Source organism: Pleurodeles waltl, chromosome 6, assembly GCF_031143425.1.
Source record: "Pleurodeles waltl isolate 20211129_DDA chromosome 6, aPleWal1.hap1.20221129, whole genome shotgun sequence".
NCBI lineage: Eukaryota > Metazoa > Chordata > Amphibia > Caudata > Salamandridae > Pleurodeles > Pleurodeles waltl.
The window spans coordinates 1,435,810,689-1,435,828,051 of NC_090445.1; positions in this window are offsets into that span (position 1 = coordinate 1,435,810,689).

The following is a 17,363-nucleotide window of genomic DNA, read 5'->3' on the forward strand; positions in this document are numbered from 1 at the left end:
TGTTGATCGTGTCACGGGGGTAGTACTATGCAAATACAAACCCACCCTTATGAAAGCCCAGGACCTATCAAAGCCATTAGAATAGGGCTGAAAAATGTTGGTGCAACTGGAAAATTGAGGGTCAGAGGACCATTGCATCCTAAAAATCCCACTCATATCATAATTTTAATCTTTCCCACTGGTTGTAGGAAAGTACCATCTTGCCTGGCATGTTACCCCCATATTTCACTGTATATATGTTGTTTTAGTCTATGGGGGTCATGGACCGCCATGGCCAACGACCGCGGAAGCACCGCCAACAGGCTGGCGGTGCTTCTGGGCATATTCTGACCGTGGCGGTAAAGCCGCGGTCAGAAAAGGGAAACCGGCGGTTTCCCGCCGGTTTTCCCGTGCCCCAGGGAATCCTCCGCGGCGGCGCTGCAAGCAGCGCCGCCATGGGGATTCCGACCCCCTTCCCGCCACCCTGTTCCTGGCGGTAACATGATGGTGGAAACGGGTGTCGTGGGGCCCCTGGGGGCCCCTGCAGTGCCCATGCCACCTAACAGGGCCCCATAAAGATTTTCAGTGTCTGCTTGGCAGACACTGAAAATCGCGACGGGTGCCACTGCACCCGTCGCACCATCTCAACTCCGCCGGCTCCATTCGGAGCCGGCTTCATTGTTGAGGGGGCTTTCCCGCTGGGCCGGGTGGCGGGCTTTTGGCGGTCAGAATGACCGCCTATGTGTCATTGGGACCCTGCCAGGCAGGGCCCCAGTGCTCATAAGTATGTGCCCTGTATGTGTTCGCTGTGTGATACCTAACTGTCTCACTGAGGCTATGCTAACCAGAACCTCAGTGGTTATGCTCTCTGCTTTCCAAATTTGTCACTAACAGGCTAGTGACTAAATTTACCAATTCACATTGGCATACTGGTACACCCATATAATTCCCTAGTATATGGTACTGAGGTACCCAGGGTATTGGGGTTCCAGGAAATCCCTAAGGGCTGCAGCATTTCTTTTGCCACCCATAGGGAGCTCTGACAATTCTTACACAGGCCTGCCAGTGCAGCCTGAGTGAAATAACGTCCACGTTATTTCACCGCCATTTACCACTGCACTTAAGTAACTTATAAGTCACCTATATGTCTAACCTGGTGAAGGTTGGGTGCAAAGTTACTTAGTGTGTGGGCACCCTGGTGCTAGGGCAAATTCCCCAGACTTTGTGAGTGCGGGGACACCATTACACGTGTGCACTATACATAGGTCACTACCTATGTATAGCGTCGCAATGGTAACTCCGAACATGGCCATGTAACAATTCCATGATCCCCCGGGTCTCTAGCATAGTACCTAGGTACTGCCAAACTGCCTTTCCGTGGTCTCCACTGCAGCAGTTGCCAACCCCTCATACAGGTGTCTGCCCTCCTGGGGTCCAGGCATGCCCTGTTGCATTGCTGGTGTTTGTTCTTCCTGCAGAATCCCCCATCACGGTTTCTGTGCACTCTGGGGATAGTAGGTGCACTTTACACCTACCTTTCAGGGTCTTGGGGTGGGCTATTTTTCTAACCCTCACTGTTTTCTTACAGTCCCAGCAACCCTCTACAAGCTCACATAGGTTTGGGGTCCATTCGTGGTTCGCATTCCACTTTTGGAGTATATGGTTGTGTTGCCCCTATACCTATGTGCTCCTGTTGCAATCTTTTGTAATTCTACACTGTTTGCATTACTTTTCTTACTATTACTTCCCTAGTTTGGTTTGTTTACATATATCTTGTGTATATAACTTATCCTCATACTGAGGGTACTCACTGATATACTTTTGGCATATTGCCATAAAAATAAAGTACCTGAAGCTCCCTGGATTATGGTTGAGCCGACCCTGACCTCTAGGACTCAGTGTGAACCTGATGATGAAGCATGCCACTATTAGAGTGGTTGAGGGTTATACATAAGAAAAATGAAATGACATTTTCCTTTACTCACATCTATAGGTGTGGAGCAAAGGTGGTCCACATACATTTTCTTCTAAGTTTTTTTGTTTGTTTTAGGCCCCCTGTTATCCTGAGGGGTACTCTAGTGTTAGTAATATTTTAGAATAGTGAGGACATATCCTTCTACCCCTGTGAAAAGGGCCTCCCCAACCTCCAGCTTAGGAAGGTTTCCTTAACCCTCTGGACCTTAGCTTGAGTAATCTTGGGCATTCCAATTACATCACCCATAGATTTTGACATAAAGCCCTGTCTACTTTAAGGGCTAAACAGGGCTTTCTGCCAAAACATTATGCCTCCTTCAGGCAAGCAAAAGTAGAATAGACTTTTTTCACTCCAAACTTTTCCATCTTTGCATGTGTATACAGCTCACATACAAATTGGAAAGGTTTAAAAGCACATCTAAGCAACATTTTCTGTGCTGGAAGGGTATGTTTCTGGTACAAAACCTTTTCTAGATTTACACACTATGGGCCTCATTACGACCCTGGCAGTTGTAAGACCGTCAGGGCCGCAGTGGCCACCCGACCACTGCCAATTTGGCAGTCCAACAATCACATTATGACTTTGGCGGTTGTGCCACGGTCAGAAAACCAGTTTCCCCCCCACTAGAGGGGTTGGCGGTCCTAATCTGCCAGGGCAGCGCTGCAAGTAGCACTGCCCTGGGGATTAGGAGTCCCTTCTCTTCCAGCGATTACATGGCGGTAGCCCTGTCATGTTAAGGCTGGTGGAGACGGGGTACAGGGTGCGCCGGGGGGGCCTACACTGCCATGCACTGAGGGGCACCACTAGCTAGCCCGTCAGGATTTTCACTGTCTGCTTTGCACTCTACGCACTGCAGCACTACAGCATTGCCACTGGCTCTATTATGAGCCGACATCAATGTTGTAGAAACTCTTAATGGGGCCAGCATGAAGCGGGCTACAGTGGCGGGAACTTGAACGCAGGAGTTTGGCGGATAGCCTTTTCCATTCGCCAAACTCATAATGACCTCAAAGTGTTCAGATCTGTAAGGACAGGAGGCAGCCTTAAGGGGATCCAGCACCTGGAAAGAGTGCAGCACTGTCAAATCTTTATAGATATGACACTGTCCTACTCTCTCGTTTCATACAATGCAGCACAGCAACCTTGCTTGTTGTGCTGTGTTGCATGAATAGTAAGATTTCCCTGTAGAGTTAAATGGTGTCTTCAGTATAAAAGATTACAGCAGATTTGAAGAGGATTTACTGCTGGAGAATTATACAAAGGCACACAGTAGGAACAAAGATAACAGACACGTGGGTCTGTCCACTGATATCCTGTCGCTTTGCTATGAAGTGCTACACCAATGTGATGGTGCTCTCCTGTGCTCCACCCGAGATATACAACTGTAAGGATACCAAAAAAGTGTCAGACAAGAGTGCTACTCACTTACGCACACTCACACCCAACCCCAACAAAGCTCCCTACTTTCACCACCCTGTAGTTCCACTGTTGTCAAATTATTGACTTTGAAAATACAGACCTATGCATATATCTGGACCAAAGCGCTAAAATGTCACCATCAGAGAGGAATGTAAAATTATGATGAAAAACTAGTTCAGCTTGGTGAATCTGCTTTCTGTCCACAGGGTAATGCTTTAAGGTGAGGTAAAAAAAGCCTTAGTGTGCTACCTACAGGTAGTATCAAAGTACTGAACAAAGCCTGAAAATTGTAGTTTTAGTATGTTTGAGGAGTAATTGGGCACAATTTGTCTTTGCTACCTGTGCTGAAAACTCAGACACTTTCTTTCTGAACGGAGAACCATAATAGAGATGAGGGGGTTAAGATGAAAGAGTGGGTTTGGTGTGGGGAAGGGGTGAACAGAAAAGCAATTTTTGGAAAGACAATATGACAACAGATAGTTTCTGCCCATTAAAATCATAGCATAAGGATGAAGCACCCAGGCTGAACAAGGAAGGATGGAAGTTCCATTAATGTGGTCACTGTAGGTGGTTCAGAGGTTCGATAAAGGAGTTACATCCTGGTCTGGATGTAGGGTCAGGGTTTATTTGATAGGCCTATATTTATCCTTAGAGAAAAAAAGATCTGGATGAGGGATGATGAAGTTTTAGAATATGTTGAAGAATAGCAAAATTAATTATCTAGGACATTCCTTGACATCTAGTGTGGAAACCTTAAAATAAACAAACCCAATCTCTACTGATTTCCTTTCAATTACACTTTTACTTCTAATAGCATAAGGTACAAGACTTGTGTTCTGTTCCATTTCCCTGTGGCGGCAAGGCTGGATTTTTGCTGTGAAGACTCCAAAAAAGGGGGTTCCAGGCAGCCCTAATTATGCAGCGAGGCCATGAACCTCGTTCTACTGTTGCTGAGGAGCTGGTGCAGATCAGAAAGTGGGTCTGCATAGTTTGGCAAAAGAGGACAATCATTTCCCTACCTCCTTAGAACTTCTCCTACCTAGAGATGTGCTCCCTCTTTGCCCTGTGCTCCATGGGGCTCTAATTGGGTGCAACTTCCTTGTACTTTACCAGAAAGACATCTTCTGAGTTCTGGTTCCTCTACACAGACTTCACCATACCATCAGCTTCCATCTTTACCACACTCTACCCATGCCCCTGCACATTGCCATTGTCTATCACAGACTCCCTAACCCCAAACACAGCATCAACCTTTTAATCCATTCATGTGCACTTCCTTTCACCGAGCCATCCATTCATGGATTCAGTTACTCTATAATGATCCAAGCTGTTACTTCTCCATCTAGGCATCGTTTAAACTCAATTATTACTCATTTAGGGACAAAGCACAGGATCCTTCTCAGGATGGATTATATAAGTATATTTTGGAAAACCAGAGTTTTGACACCAGCAACACTGCAACTGGCAATTATAATGATTTAAATTTATTGTGACAAGATCAAAAGCCAATCAAGATCTTTGTTGGCTTCAGAGACATGGGACCTCATTATGAACTTGGCGGCAATCAACGCCAACCGCCGTGGCAACAATGAACAGAAGACCACCAGTGGTGGAAGACTGGACGCCACCGAATTATGATGCCAAAAAGACAAACCTCAAAAAATCCTGCAACTGTCACTTACTGCAAAGGCCTACGACGGCGGAAAGGCAGTACACTCCACCCCGCCACCGCCATGCAGACAAATCCTCCGCCCACCAAATAATGATGCACAAATCAGCGTGACGGATAGTGGATGCAGAACGACCATTGGCTGTACGCACCACCACAGCCAGCAATGGGACCCAACAAAAAAAAATGCACACATTGGCAACTTTGAAACCCACACACCTGACACACATCCATAATACTATAAAACACTCACATACACACCCCACAATCCTTTGCATCATCAATAGCATGAATGAGACTGACACCACAAAACGCATACACTGAACACAACATAACAAAATTCACACGCACAAATACACCAACAAAACACACACAAATCACAAACACCCTCGTAGACCACACATATAACCAAACAACAACACCCTCACCAATACACCCACAACACACACCATGGCATCCCCTAAGCACCCCAGCTTCACAGATAGGGAGCTAAGTACCATGGTGGACGAAATACTCAAGGTCGAGCCACACCTTTTCGGGGCACAGGTGCAGCAGACACGTATCGGCAAGAAGATGGAGCTATGGCAGACGATTGTCAACAAGGTCAATGCAGTGGGAAACCATCTGCGCACAAGGGAGGACATCTGGAAGAGATGGAACGACCTGCGTGAGAAGGTGAGGTCAATGGCATCCAGGCACAACATCGCCATACAGAAGACTAGTGGCGGTACCCCACCTACACCCCCGGACTACACCGACTGGGAGGAGAAGGTCCTGGCTATCCTTCACCCGAAGGGCCTCACTGGACTCGCAGGAGGACTGGACTCGGGTAAGTCAACTACAATACCTTAAGAGTCACGCCACCTATAATGCATGCAGCACCCCACCTCTCTTACTACCACCAGGACCCCATCCACACCCAGGCCACAACACCCACATCCAGTGACCCTGCATGCCTGCAATCCCACAAATAGGCCCCTATCCTGCCCCCTGTGCATAGTCACCTACCCCTGCAAGGATTCACAGTGGCACTACAGCACCCAAATGCAAAGATAAGTACACAAAATGACCCTGCATGCCTCAACAGGGGAATAAAAGCATGAAATAGGGCAGAGATGTGCATCAGTTTCCAAAATAGTACATGATACATACATGTCCATTTCCCCCCCACCCCCACAGGCACCACCACCCATGCCACCCGAATGGAAAGTACAAGGAGTGCCAGCGCCTCACACGTAGACAGAGGCCCACTCAGGAGACTGGAGAGGGATGTATGGAAAGTGAGGAATACCCTGGCCCATCACACATTCCTGGACTATCGCCCTCCAGCAGCCCCACCCAGGATACCACTGACAGCCTACCACCCAGCCAGAAATATCTGCTCTGGCCAAACAACCCCACACCAGTGTCTCCCAGGCACAGAATGGTGGCCCACATGTACAGAGGCCAGAGTCTCCACCCACCAACAGGCAGGATGACAAAGTCCCCAGTGCAAGTGGGACTGCCAGACCTGTGCAGGGGACTCCGGCACAGGTGGCAAGGGCCAGTGGGAGGGCATCAGAGGCCCAGGGGGGAAGCCAAAGCATGGATGCTGCAGCCCAGGAGGTGATATCTGAGGTCCTGGGAGCATACCACCATACCCAGGACAGGATGGGCCAGATCCTGGCCACCCTGGAGCACAATCAAAGGCTGCAGATAGCACACCACCAAGAGGCCATAGAGCAATGGAAACCGCTAAATGCCACCATAGCAATCATTGCAGGGGTGCTGCAGCACCACTACCCTAGCCAGCCTGAGACCTCCACCCACCTGCAAGCCCCTACCACTAGCCAGGACACTGCCCTGCCATCTACATCTGCAGCTGCTACTGGACTGGTGGCACTGCCAGAGGACACCCCTAGCCCTGCAGCCCAGCTTTAGTCATGCAAACATGCCCTCAGACCCAGACATGGCACTGAAACACCAGCCAAGACCAAGGCCCAGCTAAGAAGTGACTCTGCCCTGAACTGTCTCCCTTGTGTGCCACTGTGCTACCTTATAGACCTGCCACTACCAACACACCATCTACCAATGAACACACGGACCAAACCCCATTGCCACCAACATCTGAGCACATGCACCAGAGTATGGATATGCATCATGAGCCCACTCCCTATCACTGTACAACAATATAACAAATTTGTGTCACTTAATAAAAACACATATGCACTCAAATCGTATGTCCCTCGTCATTATGAGTTCAAATTGTGATTTTGTATGCATTAGCCAGTCAACATTTCATATTCGTACCTTTATTGCAGGAGGGGATCCCACACACTAGTGTCTGAAGTAAGTCACAATGTACACAATATTGGGTTCCCTGGCACATGCCACATCACTACTCAGTTAATTGTGCCAATGACAATAGTGTAGGAGGCTGGCCTGGCTTATAGTGGGTGCCTTGTGGTACTTACACCTTCTGCCAGGTCCAGTTATCCCTTATTAGTAGATTAGTAGTGTTCTAGCAGCTTAGGTTGATAGAGGTCCTATAGCAGAGCAGCTTAGGCTGAACTAGGAAACATGCATAGCTCCTACTATACCACTTATATCATATAGCACTATATCATAAGAAACACAATACTCAGAGTTACTAAAAATAAAGGTACTTTATTTTAGTGACAATATGCCAAAAGTATCTCAGAGGATATACTCCCTTAGGAGGCAAGTCAAATACACAAAATATACACACAAACCAAAATCAGGTAAGTAAACAGTTGGAAAAGTAGTGCAAAAACTGTAGAACACAATATAATGCAATACGAGACAATAGGCCTAGGGGCAACACAAACCATATACTCCAAAAGTGGAATGCGACCCATGAATGGACCCCAGGCCTAGTGTAGTGTGTAGAGGGTCGCTGAGAGTGTAAGAAAACACTAAGGGTGTTCAAGATACCCCCCCCCCAGGACCCTGAAAAGTAGGAGTAAAGTTACCCTACTACCCCAGAAAGACAGTAAAGTCGAGATAGGGGATTCTGCAAGGACAACAACTGACTGCAAAGCACTGAAGATGGATTCCTGGACCTGAGGACCTGCAAAGGAAGGGGACCAAGTCCAAGAGTCACGCAAGTATCCAGGGGGGGCAGGAGCCCACTAATCCCCGGATGAAGGTGCAAAAGGGCTGCCTCTGGGTGGAAGAAGCCAAAGATTCTGCAACAACGGAATGAGCCAGGAACGTCTCCTTTGGTCAGAAGATGTCCCACGGCGGGCTGGAGGATACAGAGTTATTTCCACACAGGAAGACCGCATACAAGCCTTGCTAGTTGCAAGAGTCGCAGTTGAGGATTTTGGGTTCTGTCAGGGCCCAGGAAAGACCAGGAGGTTGCCCCTTGGAGGAGGAGACAGAGGGGGCGCTCAGCAACAGAGAGAGCCCACGCAGAAGCAGGCAGCACCTGCAGAAGCACCTGAACAGGCATTCAGAAAATCTGAGCACATCGGTCATCTGAGCACAACAAAAGAGGGTCCCACGAACTCGGAGGTCAACTCAGCGAGTTGGGCAATGCAGGACAGAGTACTGGGGACCTGGGCTGTGCTGGTCATGCAGAAAGTCTTGCAAAAGAGCACAGAAGCCCTAGACGCTGCAGATCACGCAGTACACAGGATCACTGTCTGGCGTGGGGAGGCAAGGACTTACCTCCACCAAATTTGGACAGAAGGACCACTGGACTGTCGGGGCCACTTGGATCCAGCTCCTGTGTTTCAGGGACCACACACGTGAAGATGAGAGTGGACCCACAGGACCGATGATGCAGAAGTTTGGTGCCTGCGTTAGCAGGGGGAAGATTCCGTCGACCCACAGGAGATTTCTTCTTGCCTTCTAGTGCAGGGTGAAGGCAGATGTCCCTCAGAGCATGCACCACCAGGAAACAGTTGAGAAAGCTGGCAGGATTAGGTGCTACAATGTTGCTGGTAGTCTTCTTGCTACTTTGTTGCGGTTTTGCAGGCGTCCTGGAGCAGTCAGCGGTCGATCCTTTGCAGAAGTCGAAGAGAGAAGTGCAGAGGAACTCTGGTGAGCTCTTGCATTCGTTATCTGAAGTGAAACCCACAGGAAAGACCCTAAATAGCCCTCAGAGGAGGATTGGCTACCTAACCAGGTAAGAGCCTATCAGGAGGGGTCTTTGACGTCAGCTGCTGGCACTGGCCACTCAGAGGTCTCCATTGTACCCTCACACCTCTGCATTCAAGATGGCAGAGGTCTGGGACACACTGGAGGAACTCTGGGCACCACCCCTAGGGTGGTGATGGAGAGGGGTATGGTCACTTCCCTTTCCTTTGTCCAATTTCATGTCAGAACAGGGGCTGGAGGATCCCTGAACCGGTGTAGACTGGTTTATGCAAGGAGGGCACCATCTGTGCCCTTCAAAGCATTTCCAGTGGCCAAGAGAGGCCCCTACTCTCAGGCCCTTAACACCTATTTCAAAAGGGAGAGTGTGTCACACCCTCTCTCAAAGGAAATCCTTTGTTCTGCCTTCCTGGGACTGAGCTGCTCAGGCCCCGGGGGGCAGAAACCTGTCTGAGGGTTGGCATCAGCGGTAGCTGCAGAGAAAACCCCAGAGAGCTAGTTTTGCATTACCCGGGGTCTATGCTGGAGCCCCGGGGATGCATGGGATTGTCCTCCCAATACCAGAATGGTATTGGGGGACAATTCCATGATCTTAGACATGTAACATGGCCATGTTCGGAGTTACCATTGTGAAGCTACACATAGGTATTGACCTATATGTAGTTCACGCGTGTAATGGTGTCCCCGCACTCACAAAGTCTGGGGCAATTGCCCTGAACAATGTGGGGGTACCTTGGCTAGTGCCAGGATGCCCTCACACTAAGTAACTTTGCACCTAACCTTCACTAAGTGAGGGTTAGATATATAGGTGACTTATAAGTTACTTAAGTGCAGTGTAAAATGGCTGTGAAATAACGTGGACGTTATTTCACTCAGGCTGCAGTGGCAGTCCTGTGTACGAATTGTCTGAGCACCCTATGGGTGGCAAAAGAAATGCTGCAGCCCATAGGGATCTCCTGAAACCCCAATACCCTGGGTACCTAGGTACCATATACTAGGGAATTATAAGGGTGTTCCAGTGTGCCAATCAGAATTGGTAAAATTAGTCACCAGCCTGCAGTGACAATTTTAAAAGCAGAGAGAGCATAAACACTGAGGTTCTGGTTAGCAGAGCCTTAGTGATACAGTTAAGCACCACACAGGGAACACATATAGGGCACACTTTATGAGCACTGAGGTCCTGGCTAGCAGGATCCCAGTGACACAGGCAAAAACAAACATACATATAAGTAAAAAATGGGGGTAACATGCCAGGCAAGATGGTACTTTCCTACAAATAGACACCACATTACCAATTACATGAGGCAGACTTAAACTATGCAGTGAAGACAACAGCATCATTGAACAATACCTTAGGGTCACTGGAAGTATAGGCGGATCAGCTGGGTCCTGGAGTTAAGATCTTCCCCCTCTTCTTCCTCACCATCACTCTCATCCCCTCTCAGAGGTTGCTGGGCTGGTTGGACAGCACCCTCCTCTTCAAGAAGGGGGATAGCTTTCCTCACAGCCAAGTTGTGCAGCATGCAGCAGGCCACCACTATCTTACACACCTTGTCAGGGACATAGCACAAGGATCTCCCAGAGAGATGGAGACAACAAAACCTAGCCTTCAGGAGACCCATAGTGCGCTCTATCACCCTCCTAGTACGTCCATGGGCCTCATTATAATTCTTCTCTGCTTCTGTCCTGCGATTCCTCACTTGTGTCAGGAGCCATTGGAAGTTGGAGTAGCCAGAAACACCTGCAATAGTGGACGTAAACATGACCATAATGAACTGACAGCACATACATATTGGCTGGCTGTCACCTATGTACAGAACCATTGTCATACACACTCACCTATGAGCCATCCTCTGTCCCCTTGTAGTTGTCCCATCAAGTGTGGTACACTGCTGATTCTCAGGACAAAGGGATCATGGACTGAGCCTGAGAACCTGGCATTTACATGTGATAGGTACTGGTCAGCAGTACACACCAATTGTATATTCATGGAGTGGAAGTTGTTTTGATTCCTGTACACCTGTTCATTCACTCTTGGGGTTATGATAGCTATGTGGGTTCCATCAATGGCACCTATCGCATGTGGCATGTTAGCAAAGGCATAAAATCCAGACTTGATGGCAGGCAGTTCAGCCCTTTGGGGGAACTGGACATATGTCTGCAGGTGTTAGACAAATTCAATAAAAGGGGCACATTGTTCCTAAAAAGAAAAGAAAACAAATGCATGGGCACTTCTAAATTGAGAAGCTAGAACCCTCAAACATCCATTTGATGTCAATCTTCATCATTGGGTCTGCTCCTCGTCGGGCCGGCGCTGCAATGCCCCTGCGAGGGGGCTATGTGCCGGAAGTCTTTTATAATAAGCGTGCCACTGAAGTAAGCAGGAGAAAATTCAGACCTACTATGAAAAATAGAGAACTGAAAATATAATTGACTGGAGAACCACCCAAAATCAGACTTACTGGGGTTGGTGGGCCTCAGGCAAGATTAAAAACATGGAGAGTATAAGGAAAATAATATTCCTATGCTCTAACCATTAGCGTAAGGGATATAGAGGACAATGGCTCTCACCCAAACTAGAAGACCAACATGTTTCACGCCTCAGCTGTCCTACAGGAGCAATTGGCATTTCCTACATGATCAATTGGTTTTCACAGACACTGGCCATCTACAAGCGATCTAATTAGACTACTTCTTCGCTTTTTAGTCTGTTTTTGTTCGGGCTGGTGGCTGTATGTAATACTAACATCGCGATCCTCACTTATTTGAAGTGAGTCCCGATTTTTCCGGTCCTTGCTTGTTGTCAACTTGTGAGTCCTTCTAATTGGAGAGTAAATTGCTGTTATGCCTTATACGTATGGCACATTTCTTTTTTTCGGACGAGACCATCTTCTTTGATAACATGCATTACTGTTGCAATTTTTTATATCTGCTCTCTATAATTACTATTTCTACCAAAGGGGATGGTAGTCCTTTGTCCAGCACATGACCCATGAAGCCAGTTCCTTAAATTGAGGAGGGTAAGAACATCATAGATTGTATTTCTGTGGTTCTGTGGGGATCACTTGTTCCAGATGGCTCTACAACACCATATTTAATGTTTAAGATTTCACTTTCAGCATGCTAGCATGACATTCTGCTCGCCTTATTTGTTGGGGTCTGTTTCTTGTTACAGGTTTACACCACCTGAAGCTTTCTTCCTTTTTTTGCTTAGCTGTTCATGTAAGTTTTTGATTCTCATTGACTTGATGTTTTTTTGCTTTTCGAGAAGAACGTAGGTTTCTTTTTTGGTCCTGATGAAACGCCAATTGTTTTCTTTTCTTTTTAGGAACAGTGTGCCCCTTTGATTGTGACATATTACCCAGGGAGACTGCACACTGGTCCTCTTTCAATAACTCTCCCGGTCCCTCTTTCTGTTGAGTTAGACAAATGCATCCAGGAATTTGGACAGGATGAGGCTAAACATTGGCTGTGAGACCCATGCACCCATGCCCACTGTCACCTGAAATGAGCCTGTAGCCAAAATATGGAGTACCGATAGCACTTGCACTTCAGTAGGGATGGCATGAGGATTCTGATTAGCCGGTCTCAGTACAGGATCCCGTAAAGCACAGAGGTCATGGATTGTAGCATGATTGAGTCTGCAGGTGACAATGATATGACGTTCATCCATCATTTCCAAATCAAGCAGAGGTCTGTACACAGATGGGACCCTTCCTCGGCAAATGGGTATGTACCTATGGGGGAGGAAAAAACACATATGAAGGGCACTCATACACCTGCAACACATGATGTTACTGTATCAATTAATGTGTGACATGTAGGTTACACAAACAAACGCTAAGTATTAAGTACACCGTCAAGCAAATGTGTGCAGAGTCATCTCTGTTTAAATGGCATACCAGTGTGGACACATTTCCAAAGATGGGTACATGTGAGGACAGAAACTCATGTCGGCAAGCGACCAAGATTGGAGAGTTGGAGTGCCTGGATGGGGCTCCTAGCCAACCTGTGGTGATGTGGTGGTAGCAAAATGGCAGCCTCCTGGCATCCATATATGAGGGAGTGGAAGTGACTTAATCCCGCTGGCATTATTCATCATATCGGAAGACGGTGTTAACCGCCGAGCACCCAATCATTGGATTACATGGTTGTCAATGGGGAACCCGGGCCTCTCATGATCGCCGCCGGCGGTGACAGTGCACACCGCCGCGGAACATACGCCATGTCGTCAGACCCTTGCCACTTGACTCCTGATTCCTGCGTGTGCTGCTGTGTCCTGACTCTGGTCCTTGAGATGGCACAAGAACAGGGGAACAGGCACCGGCCTTCACCACAGAGAAACTGGAGAAGCTGGTGGATGGGGTCCTATCCCTGTATGCCAAGTTGTATGGGTGACCAGAGGAACCGGTGAGTTGGCGGCTGTCATCCTTGGATGTCTGTGATTGTGGAGGATGCCTGTATGCATGTGCGTTTGATTTGTGACTGCCCAGCTGTAGACTGCCTGGCATGTACGGTATGTGTGTTGATGACATGGCTTTCAAAACTTTCAGTTTCAACATGTCATCTGTATTAGGAGAACACATACTGATGTCTGTTTTTCTGCTCTGTGTGTCCCATGCAGGTCAGCGCCCATCAGAAGAGGGGAGTCTGGAAAGCCATCGCCAAGGAAGTGCAGACCCTGGTGGTCTACAACCGGCAGAGCACCCACTGCAGAAAGCGGTGGGAGGACCTGAGGCGCTGGGCCAGGAAGACCGGAGAGGGCTAGCTGGGGAGCGCCTCCCGACAAGGAAGGGGTGCCCATCGGACCCTGACCGCACTAATTGCCCACATTCTGGCAGTGGCCCATCCGGATTTGGATGGGCGCTTGAAGGCAGCACAGCAGCCACAGGAGGGTGAGTACCAACACTGTTGCAATACTCTTTGATATATGTGTTTGGATGCTGTGGTATCTATGCTGTCTAGTGCCAGGCACTCGGACAAGTGTGTTCATGCAGTCCTGCCCCCTCAAAGACCCGGGGATGGTGTGAGGGCATGTTTGTGTGGCCCCAATAGGCCTATGGGGGCCCCCTTTCTGTAATCCTGGATGGTTTGTGGGCTCATTGACTGGTGAGTGCATTCGCTGGGCATGGTCTCCCATGTGTGTACTCCACACAGTTAATCAGGTCTGTGTTTCCTGTGGGTAATGGGGTATTTTCTGGGGTAGTGCCACTAGTCAGGGGCACAGTCATGACTATTTGTTGTAGGTGGGCATCTCCTCTGTAGGGCAGACAACCATTGTGAGTGCCATCCAGGGTCTAGCATCCCAGATGCAGCAATGCAATGCATGCCAGGAAGGTATACACGGTGCCATGTCTGGCCTCCAGAGATTGCATATGAGAATAGTATTGATTAACCAATAAGATGCAAGAAACACAATCTAATCAAAGCTTGTATCACTACACATTCCAAAGCTCCAGTGCAAATCATTAATAAAGTCAGTGTCAATAATGCAACACGATCAATAAAGTTCAGCAAGATAGCCCGTCAAACATTTGTCTCTGCAATTTGTCAATTGTCAAATAGAAAACATCATCTGACCCAGATTAGCATCAGCATGTGGGGCTTCATGCAAAACAATTTAGAACATGAATTTAGAAAAACATCTAGCTGAGAAGACTAACTAAGACAGCGCAGTTGGTACCTAGAAAGAAAAGGCACAAAAATGCAATTCAGTCATATTGTCATATTTACCTATCCACAGTATGGGTCACCAGGCAGAATCAATCTTCATCATCAATCGATCAGCAATACATCAGGCTCTCATTCAGAGAGTGTGAGCCCAATGACAGAATCTCAAATCTTTTCTAAAGTCTCTTCTTCTCTCCAAATCTGCATAAGTCTAATCTGAATCGACTCCTCTGTCGCGTTGTTACATCAAAGTCACCCAAACTATCCCTTAATTCCAAATTGGTCAATTAATCGTACGTTATAACTGTCCAGTCATTTTCTTGTACCAAATCTATGAATTCTAGTATTTCACACTTCACCTGTTGTTGATTGGTCTGCTTTACGATGTTCTCGTCATCCGGCTCGTCAGGTATCGAATTTGTTGCATCTTCTCCAGTCAGTGTCTTCATTGTTCGCGTCCTGGGAATGTACATCTGGCACACATTACACACGTTTGATACATTACTAGAGACCTCATCTCCTGTCCGTCGGTTCCCATAGAAAGCTTCTGCTAAGCATTTTATTAAACCAATGAGCATTTCATAGCTTGTTACCTCTGTCAGCATTTTCTATTAAACGCTAAGAACTACAGCTTCTGCATGAGGCCTGGTAACTAAGCCAAGACACTTGCTAAGTTAAGGCCTACAATTAATAAGGATGAACATATTTCATAAGTCTCAATATGACATATTACTACATTAATCTAATACATTTTCAATATTTTTCTACTTATTATTCATAAATTAGTACATTTCGTGAACATTGGTGGCTATTCTTCGCGGTCACGATTTCAAACCTGCACATTATTTTTCTTCGTTATTCATTTTCTACATAATTTATTATTCAAAATACATAACACTCATTAATAATGTTTAATTAAGACATCTGTTTCAGCACAGACTCTTGGGTACCTGCAGTCATTTGGTTGCTCTTCGCTTTTTAAGCTCTGACTGTAGCTTAACATTTGCAAAACCAGTAGCCAGGTTTTTGGGGCCGATGTGGTTGCTATGCAGAAGGCCATTAACTTCTTTAGCTACACCAAACTGGTGCTCATGTTTGCTCTGTATGTATGTAAATATGTAACGGTGGCCTTCTTACTGGCACACCGTGAACATATTCTTCTCTTTTTCTCTTTCAGTGCTGAATTGTGCCATTTTATGCTTTTGTATTGTTACTTGTGTAACGTACATGAATTCTGAACCTATAATGTCGCAATTGTATTGTTTCAATTATTTTTTTCGTTTTACATATCTTTTGCACTTTTGTGGCCCTGGTGGCCGAAAAATAAAGTATTTTGAATGAATGAATGTAGTCTGCTTACTTTGTACAGGTCTATCTCACTTGCTGTGCTTCACACAATGTAAAATTGCCTTTGTAGTTTCAGTGATATGGTAGCTAACTTAAGGCAGCATTGCTGGGCCACTAAAGAGAATTTTGATGTCCATGGTCTTTGTCTGACAAAGGCTATATTTAAGTTATGTTAAAGACACCAATGCTGGAAAAATATGGCAGATAAGTATGTTTTTAACTGTTATCTCCTGTATTTTTTCCAGAAACTATGTTGATCGCACTGAAGCATCTGTGATCATCTACCTAGGCATAATACCCAAGGTGGGTCTGAAGAGGTTTGATATTAGAGGGGAAAGTTTCATTGTGGATAGGAATTATGAGTGCAGGTTAACATAAGCAGACATTGTATGATGTTTTGCCTGATGACCACTTTTGGTACCTTCACAGAAACCTCCCCTCACCATATCACAGAAACCTATGATGCAGAGAAGCAATCTCGTACTCTATGCTGCTGGGCCATGTATCCTCAGACACTTTCTGATCTGCACCACCTCCGCAGTCGAATATACATTTATGGCCCTGCTATTGTTTAAATCTGATCCTTGCACAGCTGACTTGCACTTCCCACAAAGGATTGCAGGGGTTGTGGGCTAGGCCAGGACGAGAGTGTACTTCACACTCGTCACTACTGTGATATTGCCAGGCCCCAAAGCTTTTTCATACAGCTTAATTGTTGCTGTGCCCATCAAACGTGGCAGACAACATGAAAAACAAATGATCCTTTTTACTTCTGAGGTGGCCAGTACTCTGAGGCCAGTGCGGATCAGCCCAGGTGAGTGACTAGCATGGCTGTCCCGTGGTTGGTTTTATGCTATAAAGAGTATGATCTTGTTAAGGTTTATGGTGTAGGGATCATTATAAAATTATATAAAAAAGGAGGACTCCCCGCTTGCCATAAATACAAACTGTTATTTAATAGCAAACACAAAGCTTTAGTCAATGTGTAAGTATGTGAGTTTATATATTACTCATAACTTTTTTACACATAACTATTATAAATGCAGCACATCACATATTAACAGATTACCTCATTCACCTAAACCCAACTTTACTGGAACATAAACAACAATTATATGTCCAGCTCTCCTATTTAAAATGGCAATCTATAGTGCTTTATATAAATTAACTTTCGATAGCAGACCCTGCTATCCCAGAAGAGGG